General features: G+C 44.0%; 1 protein-coding gene across 3 annotated transcripts in view; it reads left to right on the top strand.

Annotated features, from left to right (window-relative positions):
• HS6ST1 (heparan sulfate 6-O-sulfotransferase 1) overlaps positions 1–14,322 on the top strand; it is a 282,374-nt gene that overhangs the window by 44,096 nt on the left and 223,956 nt on the right. The gene's annotated exons all lie outside the window — the stretch shown is intronic.

Raw genomic sequence — 14,322 nt, forward strand, 5'->3', positions numbered from 1 at the left:
CAAACCTTCCACCCCTGGAGGTACTGCTTTGGTATCGGTTCTTAGGGGAAGAATCTGCAGTTAGAAGCATCCATGAGAAGAACAAGTTACACACCTTAAGTAAAGCTCTTTCTGGTGGATTCTCTCTCACCGCAGATTCCTCCCTGCCCTCCTGAAGTGGCCTCTTTTTAACATCTAATATGGTCCCAGAATAGTGTTCGGCATACTAGTACCAAAATGTGTTCCATGATTCACATCTGAGGGTGCTGCTAGAAAAAAGTAAGAAACTGGGAGTGACGCACAGGGTGGAGCTTGTATATGGCTCTGCTTTGTCCCTTCCAGGACATTAAAGAGCCAGAACACAGCTACAGGCATCACCTAGGGACACGCATGAGCATTGCTGTAAGGATTTTCTGGATCCAATCTAGAACCTATAGAGTATTCTAAATAGAGGAATCTGTGGTAGATAGGGTATCCACCGGAAAGAGAATTAACGCAAGTAAGAGATTTGTTTCATCTACAAACCTATGTTTATCATCTGAGTGCCTTTCTCCCCGGATAAATCACAGATTGAAACTACTCAAAATGCCGTGTGACCCGTAAAAGTCTGGTTGGCAAAATAAACATTTTGCAGTTTATAATGTCATTTCAAGAAAGTCTGAATCTCTGCACATTTCTAAGGTCTGCGCTACAACATTGTTTTAATCCAATTTACATTAAACTGTAACCAACTATTACCAACTGCTGGGAAAGATACATCTCAGGAAAAGGCTGTATTTCTGCTGCCCATCTACCTATATATAAAAGAACAACCGTCAATGGTTTCAGCGGTGTTGCTGATTTCAGTGGAGATGTGATGGTAAAAGTCAACAGTAACCTTATCAATGATGCTATGAGCTATAAGTACATTGTGTGAGTGATAGTTATGCATCTCTCGGTAACTGAGGAGATGCACCCCTGTTTTATATTTTGATTTTAAACTGTGACAAAAGTCCCTTAAATTTTAAGTATTCTGGGAAATTTGTCTAAAACTGTAAAGAGCTAGATTTGTCAGTTCTCATTGGTGTCTGGCTAACGGACTGCTTTTGAGTTTTCGTCCAGATAATGCCACCGATGGGTCTTGCTGACATGATAAAAAGCCAAAAGTTTGAAAAGGCATTATTGAAAGGCTGGTGCTGAGTTCGGAACCTTCATCATGCAGGTTCCAAAAAAACAACTCCCTGTTGCAGCTTCATTCTCTGGCTGTGCTATGTATGGTTGCTGGACCTTCACTGTGCGCGCCTCGTGTTGGGCGGCAGTGTGGCTGAGTTCAGACGGAGGTTTGTAGGGCACATGAATACTTCATGGGCAGAAGAGGAAGCGCGGCGCTTGCTTCACAGCAAGACATCTGTGCCCTGCTGCCTTGGCTATGTCCGGAGCACGCAAGGCTGCGGTCCTAGGGGTGTTTGAAAGGTCAGCGGAAAGACACACTGTAGCAACCTCGGCCGGTTCAAAGCTTGTAACATGTCAGTCTCAATGGTACTAACAAAGCATTAAGTGGCCATCCAGGTACCCTGGACTTCTGGTCGCTCCAGCTCGGCCACCACTAGAGTTGCTGCTTTGGTTTTCCTGGTCTTTCACTCATCGTAAGTGATGATGTACTTGGCCATGGGAGCCCAACACTGGGCTTGACATGTACAAAGGTCGCAGTTGCAGTAGGGCCACAGTCGTCACCTCGGGTCTCCAGCAAGGCTCTTGGGCTGTCAGACGGAAGGAAGCCTTGCCTCACTTGTAGAGTCTCTGACTGAAGCTCACAGGGATGGAATTTGGCATGGGCGAGCTGGGCCCCGGCCACCAAACTTTAGGAGGGCCCACCGACCTGTCCACTTGAAGGTTGTTCATGGAGAAGTCTCAACCTGACCGGGCTGCAGTGATTCTTCCTAAACTGCTTTTAGTTTTTAGATTTTTTTTTCTTGTGATATGTTGCAGTCTCCGTGTTTGGCACCTATTAACTGCCACAAATCCCCACCCACCCCAGCCATCCTACATATTCACACCAAATTTCCCCACCACCTTGTTACCAGTGTGAAGGAGGTATGATGAGGGTACTTATGGTGGGTTAGAAGAGGCGCAGAACTGTTTGCGTTGAGACGCAGTCACCTCCTGAGGTAGCAACAGGCCTGTGAATAGAAACCAGGCCCTTTGTTGCTTCTTGCTTTAGTGACTAGCAGCAGCCTGGGTGTCAATGTGTTTCCGCCCAGGACGCTGTCTGAGAAAAAGCCGACTCTGGATGCTCGCCTCATTTGACGACACCTTTGGCCCTGCAGAGATGCATAAATCCTGTCTTCTGACTTGGCGAGAATGTCCTTCACTTTCTTTCCTCCTTTGCCAAAGTGAGGAGACACTTGTTACAGATCATATGAGGACCTAATGGCACATGTAGTGACCGCATGTGCAGCCTCGGTGCATACGTGCAGATAGCATGATAAACTTGAAGCAGTTGGGTAGACTGATAAAATTCTGACTCATAGGAAAAGTGGAGATCTTGTGCCTCGAGGCGCATTGTAATGCTAGTTCAGTGCTGGCAGTAAGAGGTCTCACGTGGCATGAGATCACCTCTCTCCATCTTGGGCCTCCTCATTGCATTCATGTTAGCCTTTCCAAATAAATCAGCTGGCTTCCAGTCTCATTGCCCTCAGTCGGACATAATGACCAGTTCTGGGCTCGGAAACTGGATGGAACACTCCATTTGAGATACTTTCCATTATTTCATAATGAAGCTTACAACTAGTTTTCAAAACCTGTAGGAATTTGCTCAGTTTTTTAGTAGATATCAGTTGAGACCTTTCAATTGCTATTGTGTTTAGAGGGAGGTAGACCAAACTGACGAATCCATTTAAAGAGGTGGCAGATAATGTTTAAGAGCATTGAAGGTTAAACAAATTGTGTTATTACTCATGTCATATTCTAACCACGTGTTCCTGCCAAAATCTCTATGCGCTTTGACAGTTTCTTCTGTATAGATAAACTGTGCATTCAGATCGGAGGCTTTCTTCAACTGAGTAGAGTGAGGAAAAAAAATCAATAACCAATTAGCATCTACTCAGCTTTTGGATTGCAAACTTTGTATTATCTTTCCTGCAGGCTTTGACTTCCTCTTCACCCGGATTACACTGAATCAGAGAACAAGCATAGCCCTTCCAAAGTCTACCTTTTAACTTATTTGGAATGTGTCCACCCAACTTCTTGCCCGATCACGCTGGTTTTACTCTTGACTTCCTTCTGACTTCTCGAGGCAGCATCCATGGGTTTAGAATTGTTGTGTCCTGATAAACCCCACCCTGCACCTGCTCCTTAGACCCTTTGTTGGGTGGTTTTGACGTAGTTGAGTACTTGACCGAGATGGATTGCAGGCATGGAAGAGTACGAAGGTGGGTTTAGCATCTGAGATGGAGGTGGTGGGCTCCCTTCATTGCTAGCTTGGGCACACCTAGGATTTCAATTCTCGGCAGGACATGAAGGACAACACAATGCGTTTGGGCAGCTTTAAAGACAATCTGAAGTGGTAGGATGACTAACTGTGCAATAATGTGTTGGAATTTAACAAGGTTCCATTGGTGGAAGTGGCTTTGGAGTGGGACGTGGAGCATGGGTATTCTGTCAGGCAGTTGGTATGACTGAAATCTTGATTAGGCTGCACTCTTTGCAACACCCTTAGGAGGCATGGTATACTTTTACATTTTGCATCCCTTGCTGACATTGCTTATGGTGTGCACAGTAACTAAAGGTTCCTCTCAAACGGGAGCCCAGAAGTCCAATACAAAACTATCAGTTTCATAAAACTAAAAATCGAGGCTCTGCAGAAGGAAAAATACCAAACCAGTAGTTCATTTGAAAATAAGACTATAGTAAAGGCGAAATTATAGTCACTCAGTTACTTACCTGCTTTAGGTCAGAAATGCTGCTCATTGTGGCCCATTAATTCTGCCCATTTAATTGAAGGGATTTTAGGGGCTGCCATTATCTGACCCTGACGCCGTCAACTCATGGAAACGTAGTAAAGTTTAGAAGCCAGTTTTCTCCTTTAATCTCGTCTTGCCTCTGTGACCTCCGTTTGCCTTTATAGCAGCACAACAAATGACCCAATTTTTGTCCTCCGACCAAAACCTCCCTGACCATCAGAGGTGGCATGCAGTCAGAAATTGTTCCTCACTGCAGCAACTAACACCAGTAGAAGGCCAACTAACAGGGGATTGGCCGGATCCATCAACAGCCAATGGTTGGGCTAGTGTGGAAGGACCAGGAGAGACACCGAGGGGGGCAGTGGGAAGTGATAAAGAACGCTGTTTGTGTGCAGACTGGCAGGGCAAGGCCTTGGGTGGGGGTGGTAATTGGGAGGGTGGGGGCGCAAAGATGAGTGGCCACATAAATCAAGGACATCCTTGATGCTAGGTGGCTGGCACACCAGTGACTGTCCTGGTCTCAGGGTGCCCTGGAGCAAGAAACCAAACCTTCTCATCTGACAGCAACATCACTTTTGGACACTCTTTACTGATGACCCGGAATTAGACCCATGTCATCCAGAAGGGAGGACGACGTGACCTTTGCATCTTCCCTGATTTACCCAGTTCCCCAGGGGCAAGGAGAGGATAGGCTTTATCTGACCAGCCATAACACTCGTTTTCCTCATCGGGTGCAAGTTTTCAGTTAGATTGAGTGCGGGGAGACCGGTCCCTCATGAGACAATGAGATTCAGCATCCTGTGTGTGGCAGGGTTCAGGGCAAGTACAGCCTGATGTGTGCTCCTCCTTTTTTTTTTTTATTATTATATAAAGTCTGCCACTTTTGTCTAGTGCCTTCACTTTACAGAATTCTGGGATTATTGGCTAATCGATTTAGCTCTCTTCGAAGATCCTTGCCCAGACTACCTGTCAACATTGGATAGTGCCTACATACGTTAGTGAGCAAAAGAGTGAGAATTGTTATGTGGTGTACATTACAGACTGGGCTCAAGGCTCGCCGTGTCTTGCGCTATATTTTTGTTCCACAGTGTCTGCCTCAAACCCCTTTGCTCCCTGTCGTCTCACTCCCAAACGCAGGCATCCTTCGTTATTGTCGAGTGGTGGCAGCTTCTTCCAGCACGTCTTGTTGCCCCTGCCTGCTTTGCGTTTTCGCGTTTAACATATAACGGAGACGAAAGAAATCCCTCACATTATTAGGCTTTTTTACCGGTCGGGCCAATTTTCCACTGGGTGGCTCTGTGGAAATGGGTTCCGGCGTCTCCGGAGCGTGACCACAACATTATGCGCAATTTCCTTTAATGGGAGTCATGCTGCAGGTGTAGAATCGGGAAAGGGGCTGTGGTATATTGGTCCTCAATGTTGGACACTGCTGTTTCTGTGATCAGTTGTGTACTTGTGTTCTGTGGGTACACATAATCACCTAAGTTATTCCGTAGCTATTATTAGTACTAAATCAAAACTAATTTTCTTTTTATCGATTTCAAATTAGAGTGCCAGCCATCCCTTAATTGGAATTTTTTATTGTTGTAAATTACTTAACATCTTTACAACCTACGGCATAAAACCATTAAATAAATTGCAGAAGCTAGATTTCATAAACACAGTGATGTAATAAAATAAAATAAAACATTTTGTCCAGTTCATTCAACATAAATCGTCATACTTTACGGTGCCCACTGTGCTTATTCGGTCCCCAGAAAACAGGACACCAAACCCTCTTTTCTAAAAGTAACGTTCTCATCCATTTCCTTTGTAGCAATAACAGTGGACAATCATGTATGAGGTCAACCTGGGATTTAAGTTGGATGAACAGAGTCTGTGTGGTGGGCTCTAAAAGGGCGCATCCGATGTAGTTAAGGGCGTGGGTTAAGCACATAAACTACACTTCCGTGATTTCTGTAGTGTGCCACATGACCGGTATTTTGGATCTTCTCTGAGCTTTCTGTTACTGTATCAAGATGCATAACACAGCAACTTACATCTTAAACCAGCCTTGGTGTGTCAGTTGTTAACTGTGTAGGCTAAATGAACAACATTGTGGTAAACAATTAATAGTCAAAGCGTTTTAGTTTTGAAATTAGTTTTGAAATTATGAGACTGAATTAAACATTACTGAGGCCTATGGAAGTGGTTTTCTCAGTGTCTCAGCCACTCCTCTTATGTTCCCTAGAGGTGGATGAGCCACTGAAAGGTCGAGCCAGGCTCGAGCCTGAAGCCTGGTTCTAGCTCAGTTAAAGATCCTGTTGAAATCTCGAGCCCATAACGAGCCGAGCATTCATGTGGCTTCTGCTTGCCCACTCCATCCCTCTACCCAGGATGTGGTGTTAGTGAGAGCAATCATCTATTCTCACCATCTCTATAAATAATGCATGTGACCTTGTATGATGTAACTGGTGCTCACGTAAAGCGCTCCGAGTTTGCTTTATATTTTAAAACGGTTTTAAGAGGTAAAAATAAAGCCTTAGCATAAGGAAAGACAAATAGATAACCATTGACTGGCTGATTTGTACAACGTGGAACCATAAAAACTGGGTAAATTACAACTAGCCCAATTAAATTGTGTGATCGTGAGCAAATATTTTATTTCACGAAACCTCTTATTTCTTCATTACCGTTTATAAAAGTACTTTCAACTATAAGTTCAGAATACCAGTTGTACAAAACTAGCACTTTCAATAAGTACTTCTCAGTGCAGTGTAAAATGCCCTATTAATGCCAAAGCCACCACAAGTTTAAAAAAAATACACATTTTTGAATTTTGACTTGCCTTTTTGATGTTTTATGCGATGTTTGTTATATGAATTACATAGATAATTTTTTTCAGGGCTTGGTTTGTGCATGGGCTCAAAGATCCTGGTCAGACCCTTGGCTTGGCCCTGGCTCTCACTGTTATTTTGTTGGCCGTCCACCTCCAATAGTCACTCAGTTAGAAATATTCACTTCTCATCCGGAACATCTTACACCTCATCTCTTAGCTCTTTGGCAACTTCGTTTCGCTCTTGCTTCAGTGCACTTCCTTCCACTTCACCACATCCCAAACGCATCCACTCTCCTGGAAACACAGCATTTTGTTTTACTTTCACCCTGTCAATATCTTTACCTCCTTCGGACGCATTTACACAGAATCACAATTGGAACGGGCATACATGATCATTGCTCTGTGCGCTCTGCAGAGAGGCCATGGATTGAATGACCTTGTAATCTGAACATCATTTGGGGCACTGTGAGAAACACGCACTGCCTTCAGCCTCCGATCTCAAACGTCGCCATTTTATAATCAACTGGAGTCTACGGAGTTCAAAGGATGCCCTATTGAAGATTAATATGCTATATGTAAAAAAAAAAAAAAAAAAAAAAATGTGTAAACACAGCATCCCTGAAACAATATAACATACTTAGGCAATGAATGATAAAGTAAGACAAGTGAAATATAGAGAAGAACTAAATTGATAACAAAAATAACCATAACATTTTTAACATTCGTTTTTAAAAAACGATCAGTGTTTTTGGGATTAAAGTTAAGGACACAACGAGCCAACATTTTCCCAGTCTATCCTTGTTGGCCGGCCATCATTCTCAGCTCCTGCAGGTCCAGTAACAAAAGAGAACCGAATCTGTAAAAATGCAGGCGTTGGAGTCAAGGGCCGCTCAACAAAAGGGGGTAACAGGCCCCTACCGCACAACTGCGGAGGAGTTTGTCCAGCAAGTAACTCCACGGATTATCTGGGAGTTTGGTCCATTGGTTGGGAAACAGTGGAGGGCCGAGTGGCTGGACCGAGCGGATTTTGAACACGGAATCCAGTGTTGAATGTTTTCAGAAACTCTGAAAGTCGGACCGCGCATGTTCGTCTCTAGATCGCAAGTGGGCGCAGAAGGAGAAAAGAATGTCACGCAGTGCTCAGCGGAGGCCTGGACAGGAGTGAACATGTTAGCGGCGGTGCGGTGTGCTGCTTCGCAGCCGCCAGGACATTGCCAGGGAAGCTGTCGTCACCAGCAGGAGGGGAATGAACGGTGGGGGGTGTACCTTGGCTGAAGGCCCAGCTGTGCAAGGGTAGGACCGAGAATCTGTGACCTGGTGAGCAGATGTTGGCCGACCCTTGCCCCGCTTGGTTCCGGGCGAGCTTCTGGGAAGCACGGTTGCTCAGACACCCAGCAGGATGAACGGTTGGCAAAGCTGGTAATTCTTACTGAGAGGAGTGGATGGTAAGTGTTCAGGCGTGGGACGAACTGAAAGTGTGTACAGGGCGCGCTGGGTGAACAGAAGGTACTAGAAACATAAATTCCAACAACGCACTTCCACTTCAGATATCCCATCCATGATGTAAGCATGTGGAAGGCAGTGCCAGGCCTGTTTGATTGGGAAAGGGTGGCAGTATTGTACGTGAATTAAGCACTACCGCCTCGAGCACAGTTTGTGGCACCCGGTTATGGCTTTGAGGATTTGCATTCCTTTAATTTCATCAACCTTGGAATCTGGGACAGCAGCTGCCTTCCCAACCTGGAGGGTTAGTGCAGCTGTGCCGTTAGAACATCTCAATGCCAGACCCAGGTATGCTCCACTTGCAACGAAACACAAATGCAGAGAAGTCAAAACAACCGCCACACTCCAGGGTGTCTGACATGGAGCCGAACAGCTGTTCAGTGAGCCCATCAACTTTATTTACAGCGTACGATCTCATACCAAAGACCCTGACCTGGGCTGTGCGGTTGTACATTAGACAACAAGTCAGACGGTCTCATTGTGGAGAGAGGTGCCTGGGTCTCTCAAACTATTGAAAAGCATCTAACCTGGATACGGTCTCGTTCTATGATAGGGCCTCCACTCCGATTAGTGGGTCTTAGGATAGGTTTGTAGTGAAGAAAATATCGCTTTGGTACACAGACCATCAACTGAGTAGTGCTCTGCTTAAACTGTAAAGGGACACCATTGCTCTTGGAATAGACAGCCCTTTTAAACACCAGTCAGCCAAAGGACCTCTTTGAGAGCTACTGACAATTCCTCAGGCTTCCACGGCAGAAGGAGACTGTGTTGCAGCAGAGTACAGCACCTAATAACTTCTTCTGCAGAAGAACTTCCTCTTGCAACAAGCACTGTCAAAGCCAACAGGTCTAGCCGTTGAGACTTATTGACTTTGCCAATTGCTTGTAGCCATGCTCCATAGCATCTCCAAAGCTGTGGAGCATTGTTAAAGATTAAAAAATAAATACAAATAATTGATGCAGCCATCAATCTGTAGGAGCTCGCAGCACACGTGCCCCCAAAAATTACACAACACTGAATCCAACAATGACATATAATGGGGACGAATATATGGATTATTAACACATCAGTGAAAACCTGAATGAATCACTGGAAAATACTAATTTCTTCTGTCTTGAACTTTTTTTTTATTTCTTCTATATTTTTTTATTTATTCATTCTTCTCATACAATTTCACCCTTTACCATAAAAGCATATGTACATAGATTTTTTTTTTACATACAAGACATAATACAAAACATATACCAACACATATTGACATGCATGTATCCCAACAAATTATTTATAACACGAAAGTTCAACAGAACCGGGTGGTGGGATCACCACCATATTCCAAAAATTACACAGGCTCATATTGTTTTTAGTTACGGATCGGAGTTGAATCGGTAACTGAAAACAAAATGAAATCCTCAAAGGCATTTTATTATTTAAGAGACAGTGGGGGGTGGGGTGGGAGTGGTTAGAAGCAACCTGGGTCAGAAGCAGAAAATAGACAAGGATGAAATGCAGAGGAGGGTGGGGAGCACACAGAAACAACACAAAGGAGGGCGGGTGGAGAAGGACCACTGGGATGGCAGGAGGGTGTGGAAGCAACACAGGGATTTGGTAGAAGAAACACAGAGGGCGAAGGTAGAGGAAAGCATCAACTGGAGAGAGAGAGAATGAGGGTACGCTTGAGGGAAGCAATGGGGAGAAGCACATAGGTGACTGCACCATGGAGGGGGTGGTGAGAAACTGTTCTGCGACAGACCAACAGAGAGTGCAGGGCAATGGAACTATAAAAAGGAGACAGATTAAAAACCCGAGCACTCACAGGGAGTGTAAAAAAAGAAATACGTTCTTGAAAAGCAGGCAGTGAAAAGTGGTGTAAAGAGGCTATGCTCCATGGCAGGGACAAACACAATATTGATAAGCTGGGACACAAATAAAAAGCAGGAAGAAAGCGAGAAAAGCCAACTAATAGTAGACAGTCGCCTGGCTCCGAGCACATTTATATTATTGGTGAGGCACAGTATGTTTTGTAACAGTACATGTGTTGTCTTATAAGCGTCAACCTTAAAAGGCACCCTATAAACTGTCTTCTATGATGGTTGGTCGCTTACAAACAGGGCCACGGATAGATGCTTCCTGTGGAAAATCTGTTTTGTCCATTTGCCTAACGGCCCTATATGACTCCATGGACACCTCCTTTAATCTTTCATACATAAGAAGATGATTTTATCTCCTTTTGTCTTCAGTGACACGCTGTCGGTGTACAGGCCGTCTTCAATCCCTGTCTGTGCTTTGATGTTGTCAGTGAAGACCCCTGCAGTGAAGGCTTTTCAGACATCACTACCAGGTTATGTTCTCTGCTGCAGGACTCGGAGTTGCCAAAAGTTTCTTAAAAAAAAAAAAAAAACAAATTGTGAAAAGACTGCAACAAAGGCTGGTAGTAGTATGATGCTGGTTTGGGCATAATTGCAGGTGTTCTCCCACATCCATCTAAATATGAGTTTCCTTGATGCTTCAAAGCTACCTGCAGAAACACACCTAGGGTAGAGTCCGGTTCAGCAGGATAGTTGTACAATCTGATATCTCGCAATACTGTTTCAAGTATTTTTACAAGCACTTTGCCCTAGTTACACTGATTAAAAACCACATTGTATTGTTGAGTTATTTTAAAATTAGCTTGTCTGTATTAACATGGGCACTTAAAGAACCCCAATCCTAAGAGGTTAAATGTAGGGATGTGCAAAATCAACATAATTTGCTTTCGCTCAGTTATACAAACTTTCAGCATAATTATGTGAAATGCAAATTTGGCTTTTGGTGTTCTATTTTAGCGTTGAATGAATCAATGCAACAATGCATTGTGCCCTAAAAAAAGTTCCACAAAAAACGAAAGGATCGCAAACACCCACTCGCCTCCTGTCATTCACGTTGTTCCTGTGCATTTGCAGTACATTTTTACCATGAGCGGTAAGCTACTGTATGTCCTTGAAATAATTCCAGGAATGATGTATTATAAAAATAACAGTAAGTTACCAAAACTACACCAGACTAATACAAATTTCAAATGGATCTAGTTAAATTCTGGAGTTCATGTTCAGTGGTGAAATCCATTGCATTAAAGCACATCAGTAAACTGCCTTTTGTTGGGAAATGTAATTCTCAACGTAAAGTTCACAACAAACATTGGCTAATGGAATAGGTCTGGCTTTAGCAGGCTGGTGCGATAGTTGATTTTAGGTATTCATTTTACTGAAAGCATATACATAAAGGTATAAAAAAGGTGCAAAGTATAGCTACTATTGACTTTGAGTTACTGTAACCTGAAGACATAATTTAAACAAAAGGATGAATACAAAATAAGAAACTGTATTTGAAAAGTGAAGTATTGACCTGTCACTATAGTGTAGTTCACTATAGGCTGATGTGATCAAGAAAAATGGCATCACTTGCGCCAGTGGGTGAAGTAGGCTGACCCATTAGCCCAGGTCTTGTGTTGGGCAGAAGAAAAATGTGGATGAACCTTCAACAGAGTAGTGGGCGGACCCAGAGTCTCTCAATGTATATAGGTATTCTTTTATTTATGATTGTTCTTTTTGTTTGCATGAGTTTAGCGAGACCACTAAGCCAGACCTAAAAATACAAGGAACGGGGTAGTGGAGGTGCAATCGCACAAAGTTTGTCCCTAGTGACACCAAGTTTGACCCCATTTCCCACCATAAGCACTTAAAAAGCCTCCTCACTTTGGCCACGAAAAGGGCAAGGTTCTGAATCTGCAGGAAGTAAACACATCCTCTCAACCCAGTTGACATTGTGTGCCTGCTACTGCTGTCATAGTTGCCAAAAGCAGGGCAGCAAGGTCTTGACTGGGGATCTAAAAATGAAGTAATCAAGTGTAGCAGCTGCTACTTCTGGCTATGGTTAAGTGCTCCCAGATCCTAGAGTCCACAGAAAGTAGCAGCACAATGCTCCAGTGAACCCTAACCATTCTAGAACATGATCGATTAGTTCAGAAATCACAACTATCAAAGTCTTCCAAAGAAATATGCCAGGCTTTGGAACGCTCTTCCTGCTCCAAATAAATCATTAGTTGTCAGTTTGCTGCATGTTGGCAGGACACCAACTTTCCAGTCCTAAGTTTAACCTGGCAACCTAATTTGTTCTGTTGGTAGTGTTAGTTCAATTGAATCCATGAAGGCTAACACATCTGATAATTACTGAAAACATGGTGTCTTGCCGAAGTGGAGAAGCTCATGTGTCAGCAGGCCACCCTACTCACGTTTCAATGTGTTTGGGCTACTTACTTTTTTCCATCAGGAATGTGTCCATCCTTCCCTGTTCTACTAGTGTAGGGAGGAGTGTCTAATATTGGTCTATGTCCGTCTGAGCACCATCAGTTTTTCATGATACCCACTTACACCAAATGGAAATGGTTTGCCAGTTCTCATGCACCAAAGTTTGAATCCCCCTGTGCTGGTGGCCACTTGAAGTGGGGTCCATGGAGTTTTGAAACAACATGCATCCATGATGTTCAACTCTGTCTTCTATCCATACTGTGCCTGGGTATCCTCCTTTTGTTTCCTCACATAGAAAAGACTGCAGGGGAACTTGTGCTAAAAGCCCCAACATGGAGCTTTCCCTGTGTTCAAATTATCCATCCAGGTGATTTCAGGTAAGCCTCCTAGTGCCAAAATAGGAACGGCTTCTGGTAAGGACTTCTGTTGGCTGAGCAACCTTAAATGCAGGGGATATATAGGTGTGCCATGTCGTTGTTGTTAATACTGACGAGTTCTGCCAAGTCCCTTCTGTGACCGTATGTGCACAACTATGCTGTTTTATCCCCTACGGCGTGGGTCTCGGGGTAGCCCCTTTCCTACCTCAGCCAGTTACTGGTAATGTTTTACTCTAAAAAGAAAAGTAATTGTAAAATGAAGGCTGGCATCGGGTGCTGTTACTCAACCTGAAAAGTGCCAGCCTTAACATTTCAGACGAAAACAATGCAAATTAGAATCCCAGCCCAAATGACTGATCCTTCTATCCATGGCTGAAGGAACAGACTTCCAGCCAACATGTCTCAACATGTTAAATGCTTGTGTCTGCTAACACCCATACTATCTTCCCAGTGCATCTGTTGGTTACTGGCCGACTCTGTGGAGGGCTGTAAAGGACCCACTGGTGCTCACCCCAGAAGTTTTCTTTTTAAGATTTCTGAAGTCAAACTGCTGGAGAAGCGCTTCCCCAGCACTCAAGTCTTTTTTTGGTGTGTAAATGACGATTAGTGCACGTGGCATGCTGATGTAATTTCCACTCAAAGTGAAATGAGCCAGTCAGCTCATTTCAATTTGAGTGATCCTACACTCCCCCGGTCTTGGATCCATTAGCCTTTCTGTGCCCCTAGGGGGCGGAAAGCCCATTAGACACCAGGGCTAAGAGGGAAGACTATTTTTTGGGGGGTGTAGAAAACCCACTATGCTCCACTGTTTTGTAGAGTTTTTTTGCTTTTTTTTGTTGGGGGGGCAGTGGCCTCCATGGTCATGGGTCGATGTTTGCCCCGCTAGGGGCTCCAGTAATCTTTCTTTCCAGTGGTAGATGGGGCTGTTCATCCCCAGTTCCCTTCTCCCTCTCTCCCGTCCCCACCCCTCAGGGGATAGGGCAGAAAGCACACAATACACCAAAGAGATACTTTAATGTTTAAAATAAATAAAAAAAGTGTGGGTGAGGTGGACCACCCTGGTGTTGATTCTGACCTCCAGCCCTACAACCAAGTCGTTTTTTTTTGTTGTTGTTTTTTTTTTGTCCTGTACCCCCTTCCTATGGCAAGCAATAGAAAGTTTTAATTCATTTGGCAGTAGTTTTGACACGTGGAGTCTTCACAAGGGGACCCCCGGTAGCCCTGTTTTTTATCTTTTCCTATTATGTGCACTAGGTCCACTCACATAAGTGGGGTAGTATTTTTAGCCGGACAAGTGGGGAAACACTGGATGTTAGTAATAGTGTAGATCCTTGGCAATTCCAGAAGTAGACATCACAAAAATGCAAGGAAATAGGCGATTTTAAACCAGTTTTGAGTGTTGCACAGTATTGTGTGTAAGA

The sequence above is a fragment of the Pleurodeles waltl genome, chromosome 11 (assembly GCF_031143425.1).
Source record: "Pleurodeles waltl isolate 20211129_DDA chromosome 11, aPleWal1.hap1.20221129, whole genome shotgun sequence".
In the NCBI taxonomy this organism is placed as follows: Eukaryota; Metazoa; Chordata; class Amphibia; order Caudata; family Salamandridae; genus Pleurodeles; species Pleurodeles waltl.